The 15,293-nt window shown below is 30.4% G+C and overlaps 2 protein-coding genes and 1 long non-coding RNA gene across 3 annotated transcripts in view; 2 read left to right on the forward strand and 1 right to left on the reverse strand.

Moving 5' to 3' along the window:
- Positions 1 to 12,667, forward strand: part of LOC113371557 (required for meiotic nuclear division protein 1 homolog) — a 45,510-nt gene extending 32,843 nt beyond the window's left edge. The window contains exons 5-6 of the transcript XR_003366634.1: positions 7,864 to 8,034; positions 12,525 to 12,667. The gene's annotated coding sequence lies outside the window, so the exon portion shown is untranslated. The remainder of the gene's footprint in view (positions 1 to 7,863; positions 8,035 to 12,524) is intronic.
- Positions 1 to 15,293, reverse strand: part of LOC113371539 (fibroblast growth factor receptor homolog 1-like) — a 103,091-nt gene that overhangs the window by 57,206 nt on the left and 30,592 nt on the right.
- Positions 14,764 to 15,202, forward strand: LOC113371581. The gene is made up of 3 exons (XR_003366635.1): positions 14,764 to 14,800; positions 14,873 to 15,064; positions 15,153 to 15,202. It is a non-coding gene; the product is annotated as an uncharacterized LOC113371581 (long non-coding RNA).

Below are 15,293 nucleotides of genomic sequence, written 5' to 3' on the forward strand. Positions count from 1 at the left end.
TAAAGGTTGTTACTAAAACTTTGATACATGTATGATTTTTTTGGTGTATCTATTAACTTTAATTTACCATATATTTGTCAACATTCTCTGCTTAATGTAATAATATATACACAAATAAGTAAAAACAATTTATCGGGATAAATTGCTTCTATGGATCATTTTAATAAACTGTATAGAAGAATCCAAAGCTGGGAAGTGAACTTCTAACTAATGCATAAAAATGGATCTACTTAATACCTTCAACTTAAAAAAAATACTTTGATTTTTTTATTTTCTAGTATTTTTCTTGATATTGAAAAACTATATTAGCTTATACTAAATTTTATGTTTTTCTAATCATTCGTGTTCTGGATTTAGAACTTCATCCCCTGCATAGATCTAGGTACCTACAGTTAAATTTCCGAGCACACCATAAAATTGTTCGCGCCCTTTTAAACTTTAATGAAACCTTGTTTCGTGTGTTGATGCCTCGTTTCTTACTGCACCTGCGTACCACGTGTCTTTGGTTTTAAACAAATCTAATAAACAAAACGTCTTCTCAACGACCCAGCATCTGGAATCGCTCCTGAGAATCGTTCTTTGCGCTGCAACTTTGCCTTGTAAACCTAAGGCGTCGTTCGCGCCTAAGTTAAGGACTTCTTGGGGGAAAATTGGTTGTAAATTTTTAGTCTTGGTGCGAGAGACAAATTGTCCAGGATTGTTATGATGACAGGTTCGAAAGAAATTACGATTGAAGGAAAAATACAGAGGCAATATAACGTGGAGTCAGATCACGGATATGGTTATTTCTTTCACAAAAATAAGTAAAACTGGCATTATTGCTACTAATAATTATTTATTTATTCATAAGCAAGCCTTGGTTTTCCAATCCAATTCCAAAAACTTTCATAATTTCTATTATTTAATCTTTATGGCATAAGTTTATAATTTTTTTTTAAATTTTTTCCTTTGTTGTATGTATTATTTTCTGCTAAAGGTGCTGTTGTTTTTGTTAAATCACGACATACTAGTTTATAGAATTATATTTAATATTAGTTGCTTTTGGTACTGAATGGCCATTTTGGACGATATAAATATAATATAAAACAATTTTTCCCTATTTTTAGCATGTTTTTAAATAAATTTCGAAACCTGTTGTACATTACAATATCTTCCCCAAGCATCAGTTTCACGTATCTTGAACACGATCTGGGCACACAAATGCTAAACAGAAGGGACAAGGTTTTTTTTATAAGATTTTTTACGATTTTTTCGTTTTTTTATTTTAACATTTCACTACCGAATCAGGATATAAATAATTTATATACTTTTGACGACACATGTGACCGAGAAGTCAGTCTGTAAAAAAGGTTCGTGTATGCTTTTTATTATCGCGTCAACTTCGTTTTGCTAAAAATTAATGGAAACATATATTTCTTGGAAAATAACTATATAATGGATTTATTTCGTATTAAAGGTTTTTATTGTCACATGTGTTGAAGATATAGTGGTTTAAAATTGTATTGCACATTTCTAAAAATACAATGAATAATAATCGAGTATTAATGTAAAATTAACTCAACTGTACTTTTGTCCTTTTTTTTAAATCTTATTAGAATCTGCGGTAAGTAAGACATATTTGCCAATGCTGGATTTCGGTGAATTTTTAATTTTTATTTATGATTTTTTTTATTTCCTTTAGTTTGTGGATCATTATGGATTGTCTTGTTTGTGATGTACCATGGTGACTCTAGAACTCTAGTAGGGTAGGGCGGGGCTAGTTGAGCAAATTTTTACTTAAACGGATGTAGCTCCTCAATGAAAAGTCTCAATAAATTGCTATACGTCTTAATGGATTTGTTGTTTATCGCATAACAAAAGTGTTAATACTAGTTTTTGGTAATAAGTAAAATTTAAAAGCTACAGCTGTTTGAATGCAAAAAGTCAAGTATGCTCAATGTACCCCATAGGTGGGACAAGTTGAGCATTAAGAAAGTATAATGAAATTATAGGTTCAATGTCGATTAGTGATGAAATAAAATAAGTTTTTAATAACCAGTTCTATATTTATAGTCTTTATTGACAGAGAAAACAAAATTTTGTTTAAACTTATAGTAATTTGCTTTGAATAATTAACGATTAATTAACTTAGGAATTATTTTACCATTATATTCAGTATTTTTATTTAAAATCATTATTTCTTTATATCATTACTCATAGACTTAGCTTAAATCTTAAAAATAATAATTAATTTCTGGAAGTTAATGGTAATTGTCTTACTGACAGAACAAGTTTAGCAACTATGCTCAACTAGCCCCAACTCGGAATTTCAAAATAAAAGTGAGTTTATAAAAAAACCGTAAGAATTATACCCAGAATCTCTGTGCATATTAAAAGTACTATAATTATATGGAAGAATAAAATTTACCTGGTTAAAAATAAATAACATTTGACTAAACTAGACGAAAACTCGTGATAAATGACTTTTTTACTTTTTGGTCTCAAAATAAACAAAACGCCCGTGAGGCTCACTGATTTGTCCAGCGGCCACTAGCGATCGCGGGATGTTTATTTCTCCCAAACCTCTATCTTTCCGCCATATAATGCCTAAACGGACGGTGAATAGTTTTCGAGATATTTCGATTGCTCAACTTGCCCCTATGCTCAACTAGCCCCGCCCTACCCTACTGCGTAGGATTTTAGTTTAACTGCACATATTCTCATATTTAATTACGTCTTTTGTTAACACACCAAGAATAATCCTCCACAAAATGTTTTCTTTACCTTGTACGCATATAGACAACAAAGTATCCTACTTCTGATGCCTAACTGTCATATCTCATTTCATATCAAAATTTGACGTTTGACACGTCCATAATGCCGTTGCTTCAATAACGATCACGTTTATGGTGTTACGGCTTCTAAATGCAACCAATGCCATTTTGGTCTTGTAAACATCATTCTTGAGTATCACAATGCACCAACAAATAATCCAGTGTGGATTAATAGACAGCCAGAACTCCGAACAAAGTGAATCTTCTTGGTCTATTTTAGACTTAAGTGGCGAGTGCATATAAAGTCTGCTCGGTGAAGTGGATACAAAACTTTATACAGAATCTCTTGTTAGAAGATACATCAACCCAGCTGTCTGTCGCCGTGACAAAACAAGGAAAACGATCTGGAGTATCGGGTGTACGCCTTTTGGAAACTGTATGGGCAATCTAGAATATTTCTGTAATCTAGATATTTGCGAAACTATAAGACTAAAAATTAAAATACATGGTTATTCATATTTTTATCAATCGGGTCTTAAGATTTTTATGTGCTTTTGCGGCGGCACTTCTTTCCTACGCAGCTTTTCAGAAGGCATTCCAATGGTCGTCCTGTTGTCTATATTTGATGAAAGGCTGTTTTTATTTGTGAACATAATTTCATCTATATTCAAGTAAAAATCGATATCACTATAGCTAAATTGCAGTTTTAACTAAAAATCTTTACTTATAGATTGTGTGCATGTCGAAATCCGCAACTAAAACAACCATGAACCTTTTCTTTCTTTCATTTTTAATCAAGAAGCAAAAAGATGCTATAACTCGATCTCGCGTGGTAGTAATTTTCTATTAACTATCTCAACAAATATTTGTTCTGAACTTAAAAGCTTTCAATGTGTCTATGAAGCTTTTTCTCTTCCTAACATCGTACAATTTTATCTATAAACATACATTAAATCACAAGTGGCATGAATGGATATCATTTGAGGATTATGAGTGTTTTATGGTTCAAACAAACCTTGTTTTTTGTCTTAATTAATGGGATTATATAACTACTGAGAATGTTTATTATAATGATCAACTTGCTACTTGAATTTATAGAAATAGAAATTATTATAATTATTAGTTAAACTTTTTTTGGTTGGTTCTCACGCATGGTATCTGGTGTGTCTAATTTATTTGTGTTGCGTTTTAGATTTGTTCTAAGAAAATAAATATGTACATTGGTTAACATTGCGATTTCTTAATAGACTTTCACATTGTATATATATGAACTATTGTTTGAAATCGCCACATGAATGAGCGGTTTCGTCACACAACTAAATTTAATTTTACATACCATAAATACGGCTTGACATAAGGCTGCCCGAGGCGCCTGTAATAACTTTTACAAATAAACTTAGTTTACTTACAACAAACTTTTTTATCTGTACTTAAACAATTCGATTTATTTATCGTTCCTGTAACAGTAACACAATTTAATTATCATTCAGTTTCGCTTTCCTGACTGGTGCCGGCAGTGAATCTCTTCTTTTTTGAATAGTTTTAGACTTCAAAAATATTTACAAAAGTTTTATGTTTAATCCAGATGCCTTGGATCTAAGCACGTATACATAGTCTGCGAACGCTTATTTGTGTTCGACTTACAATAAATATATACCGAGCGACGTTTTTATATTCTTTGTAATTTTTTTTGTTTTGTATCAAGGTAGCCGTTATTTGAATGCGAAAGGATATGGAACTATTTTTAATTTTAAACATGCATAAATGCATAATTTTCAATACATAAATTTAAACGATTATGAAAGTTTAGGAGTGCTTTTGTTGCACCAGAAATTGGTAGTAAGAAATAATGAAGGGTGTATGGATATAAAAAAGAATCTTGGCCTTGCATGGTGTTTTAGTAAGTAAGTTTTCAGGATCACCATTCCTATAAATTTGGAATTACTAATTGCATTTTTCACAATATTAGACAAAAATAAATAATATGAATATATTATGATTTGATCAAATTGTAAACTAAACAAGTGTGTGATATATAGCATTTGCATACAGAAAATTTTAGACTTCAAATTTTTTCTTCATGATCAAATTTACTGAAAAATTGACAAATTTTCAATTTTTTAGTAAAATATTTAAGTGTAAATACATATATCAATATAAGATACCCATCTCTTTGTAAAACTTACTTGGAATTTTTAGAATACTAAAACGCACATTTTTAGCATTTAATTAATTAATCAAACTCCAAGAGTAATTATGTAGGTAATTGAAGGTTTATGGAAAAAACTTTATAATTTTCCCTAGTTCTATCAAAACTTCTTATTTGTCATCGAACTCTGAATTTATTACAACAGATCATCTACATAGACTCAAAAATTAATTTAAATAACATAGCAAAAAAAATGTAATATTCCATCATAATTTGATAAATTAGTTTTGCCTCTAGAGTTACTTTCGAATTAGGAAGGAGATGACACTGAAAAGTTTCATATTTTTTAGTTAAATGTTCATTCGTCAATATATTGTGCCCAGACATTTAGTTTTATTAAAACCTCACTTTAGATCTCAAATTGTTACAAGGTTGGGGATCTATCTACATGAATACAAAAAATGATATAACGTGTTGGTTTTTAATAATAGTAGAAAATACTATTTTCAAAATTAGTAAGAAATACTTTGTTTCTAATAAGAGATACTGCATGTAAGTGTATAAACAGTTATGTATAGTCGAAAAAGATAACTTTGGTTCTAAATTTGTTACAAAAAATGACAATTGTCTATTATTAGTTAGAATTCTGTGTAGGTCCATAAACAATTATATTGCTATACGATCCAGTTTGTTTAACTTTTGTCTACAGCAGCTTTGTCGAAACACCTACTTCGCGCTTTATTTTAAACTAGCCGCAGTTAAGACTGGTTGCACGTTGTTTTTTCCACAAAACAATGTAGTTTCGTTTTTACCGCCACTTTAATAGCAAACAGCAAACACAATATGGGAACGGTTTGCGCCGGTCTCTATTTTAAAACGTTTCGCTTTTTGCTTTATTAGCGAGCAACACTTCTATTTATATCACCCCCTATACCGAATATATGAGATATGCAGAGGAACAGACAGACAGACAGACGGACGGACGGACAGAAGGAACAGGGTACTGAGCCGTTGAGGTATGTATGCGTTGCAGGTGCTAGTGAAACTCTCTTCGGAGAGTTTACTTGTTTGCAAATACCGCAAGATCGCGAGATCTCGCCAGATGCGCGTCTAATTCCAGGACTCCCTTGGAAAGCACACGGGGCATCAACTGAAAACACAATCGTTAAAAGTTTTATTATTAGTTGGATTTGTACAGAGGAGTCTTAGAAGGATTTTTGTTGCACATTAGGTTATAAAGAGAGCATTTGCACAAATACCTTTATCCGGTCCTTGTTTTGCAGACTTCAAAGGGAATGGTTATATACATATTTTTTCGTTTTATGGATCAAATAGGTACCTTTATAGGAATTCATTTTATTCAACCAAAAGGCTTCTAGTTTATTAGTGGTCGAGATCGTTGGAATCTCAGAGAGATTTTCATTTGCACAAATACGCTTATTCAGTCATTGTTTTATAGACATCAAAGTGTAGCATATAAGGTTGTCAAATATCTCCCTTCCGCCTTTTTGTATTATAAACCAAGAGCAAAAAAGCGGAAGGGAGATATTTGACAACCTAATATATTTTGATTTTGTGGATAAAATAACTGCTTCCATTCTTTTTTGTTTTATTCAACTAAAAAGCTTTCCTAACTAGAAGAAATATTTTGTGTTCTATAAACAGATTTTTTTTTAAATTTTATAGACAGATATAGGTGCCTATATTAGAAATATGTTCATTTCATATAGAATTTCGGTATATGTCGTAATCAAATAATTATTATAAAGGTTCATATAATAAAAACCTTAAAATCTAAAATCTAATCAAAGATCTGAAATGAAGAATAAAATGAAACATCAATAAAATTATATTACTCAGATAAAATATATTATAAAATATATATTTTTATAGAAAATATTACAAACAGTGCTCATCTAAAATGGTCTTAATAAATTTTTATTATTTTAACACGATTTGGTATTATTTATGGTTAATTTAATTAAAATACTCATAATTAAAATACGAATTAACTTATCGTAAATGTTTACCAGACATGCTCTATTTTATTTATATCTATTTCTATTTTAACATTATGAATATTTTTTAACCAGAAAATTTTATTAATCAGCCAGCATTTAGGAATCAGTTAGTCACTTTCTAAAAAAAAATTTTTTCATGCGTTAAATATTTCAGTGAAAACACCAATGATTTTGCAGGAATGTTTAAGATGAATTTTGTTTAAATTCGAAGTAATATCTTGCGTGCATGCAGATATTGAAGCCAAATTATATATGAAACAGAAAATAACGTAACAAATGAGTTCCACAAGGAACCACGGATCATTAGGAAAACATGCTTTGCTGCCAAAACGTTATTTGCTTCATTAAATTGCTATGCAGAAGTTGCTATGATAATTCCATATATAAATTTCAAACAGCTTATTGGACAAGTAGGTATGAGTAAATAGCTCATACGTACTTTTTGTGGTGGTGGTGGCTGTTGCAACAAATTACATAAATTATTTATCCAGTGATTAAAAATTCTAAGCTATTGAATAAATATTTTATAGGTTTATTTCCAACCACTATGAGTCTGACCATCTGTCTTTTACCTAGGGTTTACCTTCGTCCAGCCATCACCAGGTTAATAATCTCTCGTTTTAGTCCATGAATGAGCATAAAGGAAGCAAAGTCGCTTCGTATTTTGTAAACGATTCTAAATTTAACCATACGGACGTGCCTTGGATGTCTATGTCCCATGTTCTATCAAACGTTGAATTATTCGTTCCATATCAAACGAATTTGCCTTCTCATTGTTGAAATTGACATAATATCACGTCATTTGGATGCGAATTGAATTATATTATTCTAACAGAAACCGTAGACTGTGGATCAAAATCTTCCTTATTTTAAATTAAAACCAACCAACTGATGTTCTTAATATTCAAGATTATTATTAATGTATCAATTTATTTTACAGGTTGGCCATGAATAAGTGACTGATGAGCAATGAAGGTTGCACCATATTACCATTTGTTGATTACCAAAATATTCTTCAAGAGTTGTTATAGATTAACATGGTTACTTATTTTCTATGATGTGACCTTAACATGTGGCACACCTATTCCTTCGACTAGAGAAATTTTGCTAGGTAAGTTAATACATATTTAATAATAAAATTAAATTAAGTTCATTGGTTTAATCTGAAATTATAAAATATAAAAATAGAAGCTTAGGTGTTAGAGGTTTGTTCCACTTAAATACCTAATTCAAAGACCTAGAAAGTATTTATATCACAGTAATGATAAATAAACAGTAGTAATATTGAGATTTAAGTAAAATTTTATTAAAAAATAGAGAAATAAATTTCACACAGGAATTTGAACAAGGCAAACATGTCTATATAATAGGTACCAAAATACTTCAGAGTTTTAATTAAATTTAAACTGCTCACTTTTCTTAACACACTATGCTTCTGATGTGGTTAATATCAGGCGTCACATCAAAGGAGCAAATCTGTTTTCATAAAACATTTTTTTAAATATTTCTAGATCATTGCCTCATAATTATTTAACGTACTCATATAATTTTGAAAATAATACAATGTAAATATTGATATTCAGCTTTTCAAAATGTATTACATAGTTCGAGTATCTTTGTATTCCTAATCTAGTATAGAATTAGGCCTAAACAAAAATAAATAATTGACTGAAGAAAATTCCAAGAATTAGTTAAAATAAAACCCTTACCACGTAAAGCGAAAAATACAACTTTTTTTACTTTTCGTAGAACATATTAAACGAATATTCATAAAAACTCCATTTAAATTTGGTCCCAAATGATTTGATTTATTTAGTAGTCATAACCCTAGGATATCATTCTCGTTAGTTAGTCTTGAAACCCCAAACTAGTTGCCGAACAAAAGTGTAGAATTTCATTGTAAAGTATAAAAATAACTGCATATGTGAAACCGAATCACGAAAAACTAAAACATAGTAAATCATTAATTTTATGGCGCCAAGAAGGGTAATTAAATGAAATCGAATATACTAATAACAATTTTATGGATGTATTAAGTGCTCAGTTTCCTGACGGTTGCCTATGGAATAGCATTGAAGAAAATTAGTTATGGATGTAAGATAGGAACTAGGCATTTTACTTTAAGTTGTTCATCACAGACCCAAAAATTAGGATTCTATTCAATTTATATTTTAGTTGTCGATCACAGACCCAAAAATTAGTATTCTATTCAATTTATATTGAATATTTATGTGCCCTTAAGGTCAGTTTGGGCATAAAATCTACCTTTATGCCAAATTTCATCAAAATCTCAGACTAGCTGCGCCCAAGTTTTCCTTGTTGGTGTGTACGGTTTTTCTTGACTGAGATGCAAAAAAATTGCTTAAAGTTTTCGCAAATCGGAGCAGTTTTTTATCTGAGTCCATTCTATTAACAAATTTTTGGTACTACTTACAATCGAATACGAATCCAGTGATTGGACGCCCCAGGTAAGATCAAGGAGTTATTTAATCATGAAAAATTTGAGGATTATCCAGATTGGAAGTTACGCCACCACAGTAACCAATTATCACATATCAAAGTGAAAACCAAAATTGATGTGGAACATTCATCGAACAGAAGAAACTTGAAGTTCCATCGTTTTTAATGCGTGTCTCGGCGTCCTAAAAGAATTTGGCGCGTTTCCAGATGTCCCGTTTGACTTGAAGTGACTGCACGGACGCGGTTTGTTTGCATAAAACAAAACAAATGTTTCGCCCGACGTCCAAAACGTTCCGGCAGAATTGAGAATTCGACTAGTTCATAATATCTTGATCTCGTCTTTTGTTAGACACACGGGAATGTTAGATATTTGTAACAAAATAAGCCACCCATTAGCAAGCATCAAAGGCAACATAGCGGTTCAGCAAATTGGCACCTGGGGGGAACGGTATTAATAGAAATATGGAAAATGAGCACAATGCATTTGTTTAGATAGCAAAACGTTTTGTATGAAACGTAACAAATTTAGCGTTCACATATGATGATGGAAATTCCTATCTCACTGCAAACACACGTAATTTGGAAGTAGATGTACTAAAAATAATCAGCAATCTGTTCAATTAAATTGATATTAGCAGCCAAATCTGTGAGCTATTTTTTAGGATTTTTGGACCTACCATTTTTCTTGGTGATACCTGGGGATATTTAAATTTACCCTCCCTCTCCTATACAATAACACGTGTATTTTTAGTACCTATAACAAACCGTGAATTTTTTTATTTTTTTGAAAAATTTTTAGATTTTTTTTAATTGTGGTAAAAAATAAATACACGTCCCTCCCCCGTTCCTTTTTCCTCCTCCACGATAATTCGTGATTTTTTATCAAACCCCTCCTCCCCCAATATCTGAGGATATTATTTTTCTGAATTTTACACATGATTAATTATTATTTATCATTTCCTTTGATTTTAATATGAAATGGACAAGTTTTAGAAACACAATACACTATAAATAATAACCATTATTAATTATTTATTACACTGTAGGCGTAAGATAAGTTATTGAATAATTTTACTACTACGCAAATGTGTGAGTCAACGATTTGCATTTTCTACGCCTGTCTATGAGTGAATTGCATATGAATCTATTTGGAGCCCGATTTTGAAATACTAAAACAAATATACAGAAATAATAATAATAATAAATAAAATTTGATGTGAATAGTAGAAGTCTCAGGTTTGAGCAAGAGCTTTGAGCACGTATTACCGATTTGGGTTCGGGTTCATTTTTCATTTTTATTATTTAAACAAATTTTCTTGGTCATGTGGATCTGATTTATTTTGACATCTATGGCAAGATGTTAAATAACTATCGTTAAATACTTATAAATAATTGACAAGTCAAAACAAAGCCATGCGCCAAAACTGTCTTTCAGTTCGTAGCCTAATTTCTAAATGAGAACTGGCAGTTTATTCTAGGAAATTTGATTTGCTCTTGAATTCTCGATTTAAATTTATGTCATACACCGTTCTATATTATTTGAAATATTTATAGTAAAAATATCGCGTTTTTCAAGTATATTTCGACGCAATTTGGTATATGCTATCGTTATTTTGGGTGCTATGCAAATATACAACTCTCGATATTAAACATGCATTCTGGTTAAGCAATTTATTTATTAAATCAATAAGCAGTTGCAATGAAAATATTAGATGTTTCAGATGTTTGAAAATAGCTATTCAAATTGGAAATTTATTGGTTCACATTGAAAATTAGCATTGTGTGCATAAACATTTTTTTATATAAACAAATTTGTAATTAAGTAATGGATTTATTTTATTAAAATGCATGCATGCATTTTAAAATTTGTAATAATGTTAAATATTTATTTAAAATTTATTTGATTTAACTAAATTAAAAATAATTAGAATTATTAACACAATAATAACAAAAGCTCACATATAAACTCCAATATATTTTTGTACTAGCTCTTGGAATAAAAATATTACAACAATCATAAAATATAAATTATTTTGAGACCTAATATTAACCAATATTTCAAAAAACCTTTATAGAAGAATTCGCTTTAAACTATCCATAAAAATATTTTTTTTGGATTTCCTTATCTGGACGGGCGAGGCGATTTTCAGGAATCCACACGGTCAATTTTTCCCAAATACCTTTTGACAAAGGCAGTGTATGATGATTATAGGAACTCAATACTGAAAGTGAATTCTCTGAGTAAACAAGAAACGAATAAATAAATAAACCTATGGCTATGGCAACGTTATATATGATGTCGGAGCATAAATAGATAGTTGACTTGACTTGGGTTCATCTGGATGGATGGAACGCACATTGTCAAGATATAACGAGCGCACGAGCCATGTCAAATCAGAAGATCTACAGACTATGATCTTCTGTCAATATTGGCTCGATGATTAAGACGTCAATATTTGATCGCAAACATTTTGTGAAATTATCATCTATTCTTGAAGCTCACAAAGATAACACTTATAATGGATTGTGTTATAAGAAATGGCAAACTTATTAAAAAAATAGTATTTTACTTGAGGGAGCGTCCAATAATCAAGTGAGCCTTAAGGAAGGTCTGGCAAAATATCACGTGTAATTATTTCTTACCTCAATTAAAAAAATCCAAATTTCGTCCAAAAAATCCAAAATTTAACGATTTTTTTCTAGGTACTGACAAAACATGTTATGTTTGGTGGGGCTTTGGGGCTGATATTAAATATCACCAAGTATTACCAAGGGGGCGAGGGGTTACCAAAAAATTTAAAAAATCGCTCACGTTATTAATCGACGCTCCTTGTTTGGTTTATCATTGCTCTTACTCTGTATTGCAAAATCATTAGAATTAGTTTTGTATTCTTATATAGTCATTCAACTCTTCTTAATTTATTTTAATCTTTCAAGAACTTTATTCAGAATTTTACTCGACATAGATGAAAATCCATAAATTGATGAATGAGCAAATGTAGCTAGGAAACTATTATATTTAAATTTTAGTTTTTGGAATAAAATATGTTTATCAATACTTGATTATTTTAATACTTTTCATAATAATAAAATTGTTCTAATCAAGTAATCCTTACATATTTTTCTTTTTCTGTCTTACAGGTGGCGAAAACGAACAAATAGAATTATATTTAGGTGAAGATGTACGGTTAAAATGTGATATTCATACTGGATCCAGCAGGCACTATTCTTGGTACCACAATGGACACAAAATTAGAACCAATTCAAGATTTACTTTGGAGAGAAAATGGTAAGTTTTAAATTATACAACTTTAAATAACAAATTGTAGAAAAAATATGTGTAGGTATTTTATTCTGCTCGAAGAAAATTTGAAAATATTTAAGTAATTATAAAAGAGAGCTGTTAATACAATTTATGAGGTGCATAGGATAACACCCAAATTACCCAACTGTCTACTAAAAAATCGTGAATCCGGATTTACTATCTATTACCTAAAGCTCAACATTCTTTGGAATTAACGATGCAGTCTAGTATAACGTTAAATTTTAACACTTTGTCTACGATTTAGCCGTTAATTTACCACTACTGTTACCGTTACAAATGCATATCCTGCATTTCTATTAAACAATAGACAGTATTCTTATTCGGTACGTATTCTTAAAGGTAAAGAAATACTTTTGTCACAATAGATTCTTTATTCTAAGCATTCGTAATCTAATTGAAATTGATTGCTGTCGACGCTGAAACTATGTCAAAAAGATACTGTTAAATGTAAGGTGTGTATAAAGTCGAAAAAGGCAATTATCAGAATATCATTACTGCTTGATATCAAGGTGATCAAAGTTTGAATTTGGAAACTAGTGGTTGCTAATCCACAAAGCCTCATCCTCTGTCATTGTTATAATTATATTTTTAAATTCTAACCAGAAATCTGGTCCCAAGTATTGATGTGGTCGTGGTATGAAATCGTATCAAATATCAACATATCCAGGTATACTGAAATAAACCTCTGGACCATATTTCAAAATTCATAAATAACATGATGTATAAACCACAATTAATCTGAACATTAAATCGGAGCAGGATTTCCGCTCAGGTGCAGTAGTCTTGCACCTGGACGAGCCAAAATTATAGTTACAAAAAAAATAGTTTTAGTTCTATAAAAGTCTAGATACTTAAATCGGACACATCTGATTTTTTTATATTTATAATTTTTAAAATATTTTAATTTATTTTTATATTCACATTTGAAATATTTTAATTTATAATTAAAAGTGTAAAATAATGTTGTTTAAAAGAATTATTCAAAAATTAAAATATTTGGAATTCAATCTTAAAAAATGTAGCAGCATTAGTGAAATGAACAGCTCATCTTTAATTTCAAATTTAAACGTGCACTATGTTGAAAAAATATTTTGAATTATTTATTTTTATGCGTATATCTTCAGTTCGTGTACTCTCCCTACATTTATCTAATCAAATTTATAAAGGTTACGATAACCTTATACTCTAATAACAATTATCATACAGACTGAGACTACTAGGAATATTTAAATTGTGTGTACATATCTTATTCACTTATAAAATAAGCCTTTTCATAGCGGTACGAGTACGAGTAATAAATATTACTTTCTGGAAAAGTTTAACCATAAGAATGTTATCATTTATTAGCATCTTATATACAATACCATACGAGACATCTCATACGCGACAATCTCTTACTTTCACTCAATGTAACCTGATGTAAACGATATTATTTGAATAAATAAATATTCTTCGTTCGCTCAATCTTAATTTAAACTGATCGTGATGTTAGGACATCGTGACATTACTACCGAGTTCAAATGCCCGGTTGTATATATAATACAGATTTATTTTAGTCATATATATAAATTGTCATATTTCCGAAAAGGCTCGACATCAGGCACGTAGTTTCTCAAGACTCTGGCCTGTACGCGTGCACTGCTGCGGGTCAATGGCGCAATGCGACCGCCACAGTGGACCAGGAGGCCCTCGATGAAGTCTTAGAAGGTACATACATTATATATGCACATTTTAGTAGTTGCAAACTTTGTCCAAACTCTGTTCAATCAATATCTTCATTATCGATTTTTTTTGTAATTTTATTTAAAGCCTAAAGAAATTTTTTGATTTTCAGATTATAACGATGGTTCTGGATATGTGTCCCATACACATTCTCCAGATGTAGTTCAATTTATGGAACTTTTGGGTGATAAAATGTGAGTATTTTATTGCCAAATTTATTTAATAATAGATGTTGATAACTAATATAATTTACAGGCAATCGAAGATATTCCCAAAAGTTTGGCACCAGAATTCACCAAACCAGAGTTGATGGTCGATAAAAAAACGGTATCTAAAGGCACTACTTACAAACTACTATGCAACTCATACGGTAATTTCCACAAAAATCAATTTAATTGCAATTGAAAGAAAGGTACGATTTTCATGTCTTTTTTCCTTCCAGGAGTTCCTTTTCCGACTACGTCATGGTTCAAAGATAATAAAAACATAACAAATTCTAGTCCAAATAAACACAATAAATCCGACCAAGTATTAGTTATAGAAAAATTCAATGCAAAAGATGAAGGAACATATGTATGTAAATCTTGTAACTCGGCCGGATGCATAAGTCACTCTACAAAATTAGAAATTGCAGGTGCTGCACTAACGTTCAACTAATAATTTTATAGAATCATAAATTAGTTTTGTTATTATATCATACATTTATTGTGTTGTATTTTCAGACGTGGAAAATAATCCTGCACCTTTGTCGCAACACCCTGAATCCAGAAATGTAAGATAATTGACACAATTTGTTATCTATTTCTGTTACAACAATATTAATTTTTTGTTTAAAATAGATGGTACTACCTACTCGAGAAATT

The sequence above is a fragment of the Ctenocephalides felis genome, unplaced genomic scaffold (assembly GCF_003426905.1).
Source record: "Ctenocephalides felis isolate EL2017-DRISC unplaced genomic scaffold, ASM342690v1 CF-g0.4_SCAFFOLD_01492, whole genome shotgun sequence".
Classification (NCBI taxonomy): Eukaryota; Metazoa; Arthropoda; class Insecta; order Siphonaptera; family Pulicidae; genus Ctenocephalides; species Ctenocephalides felis.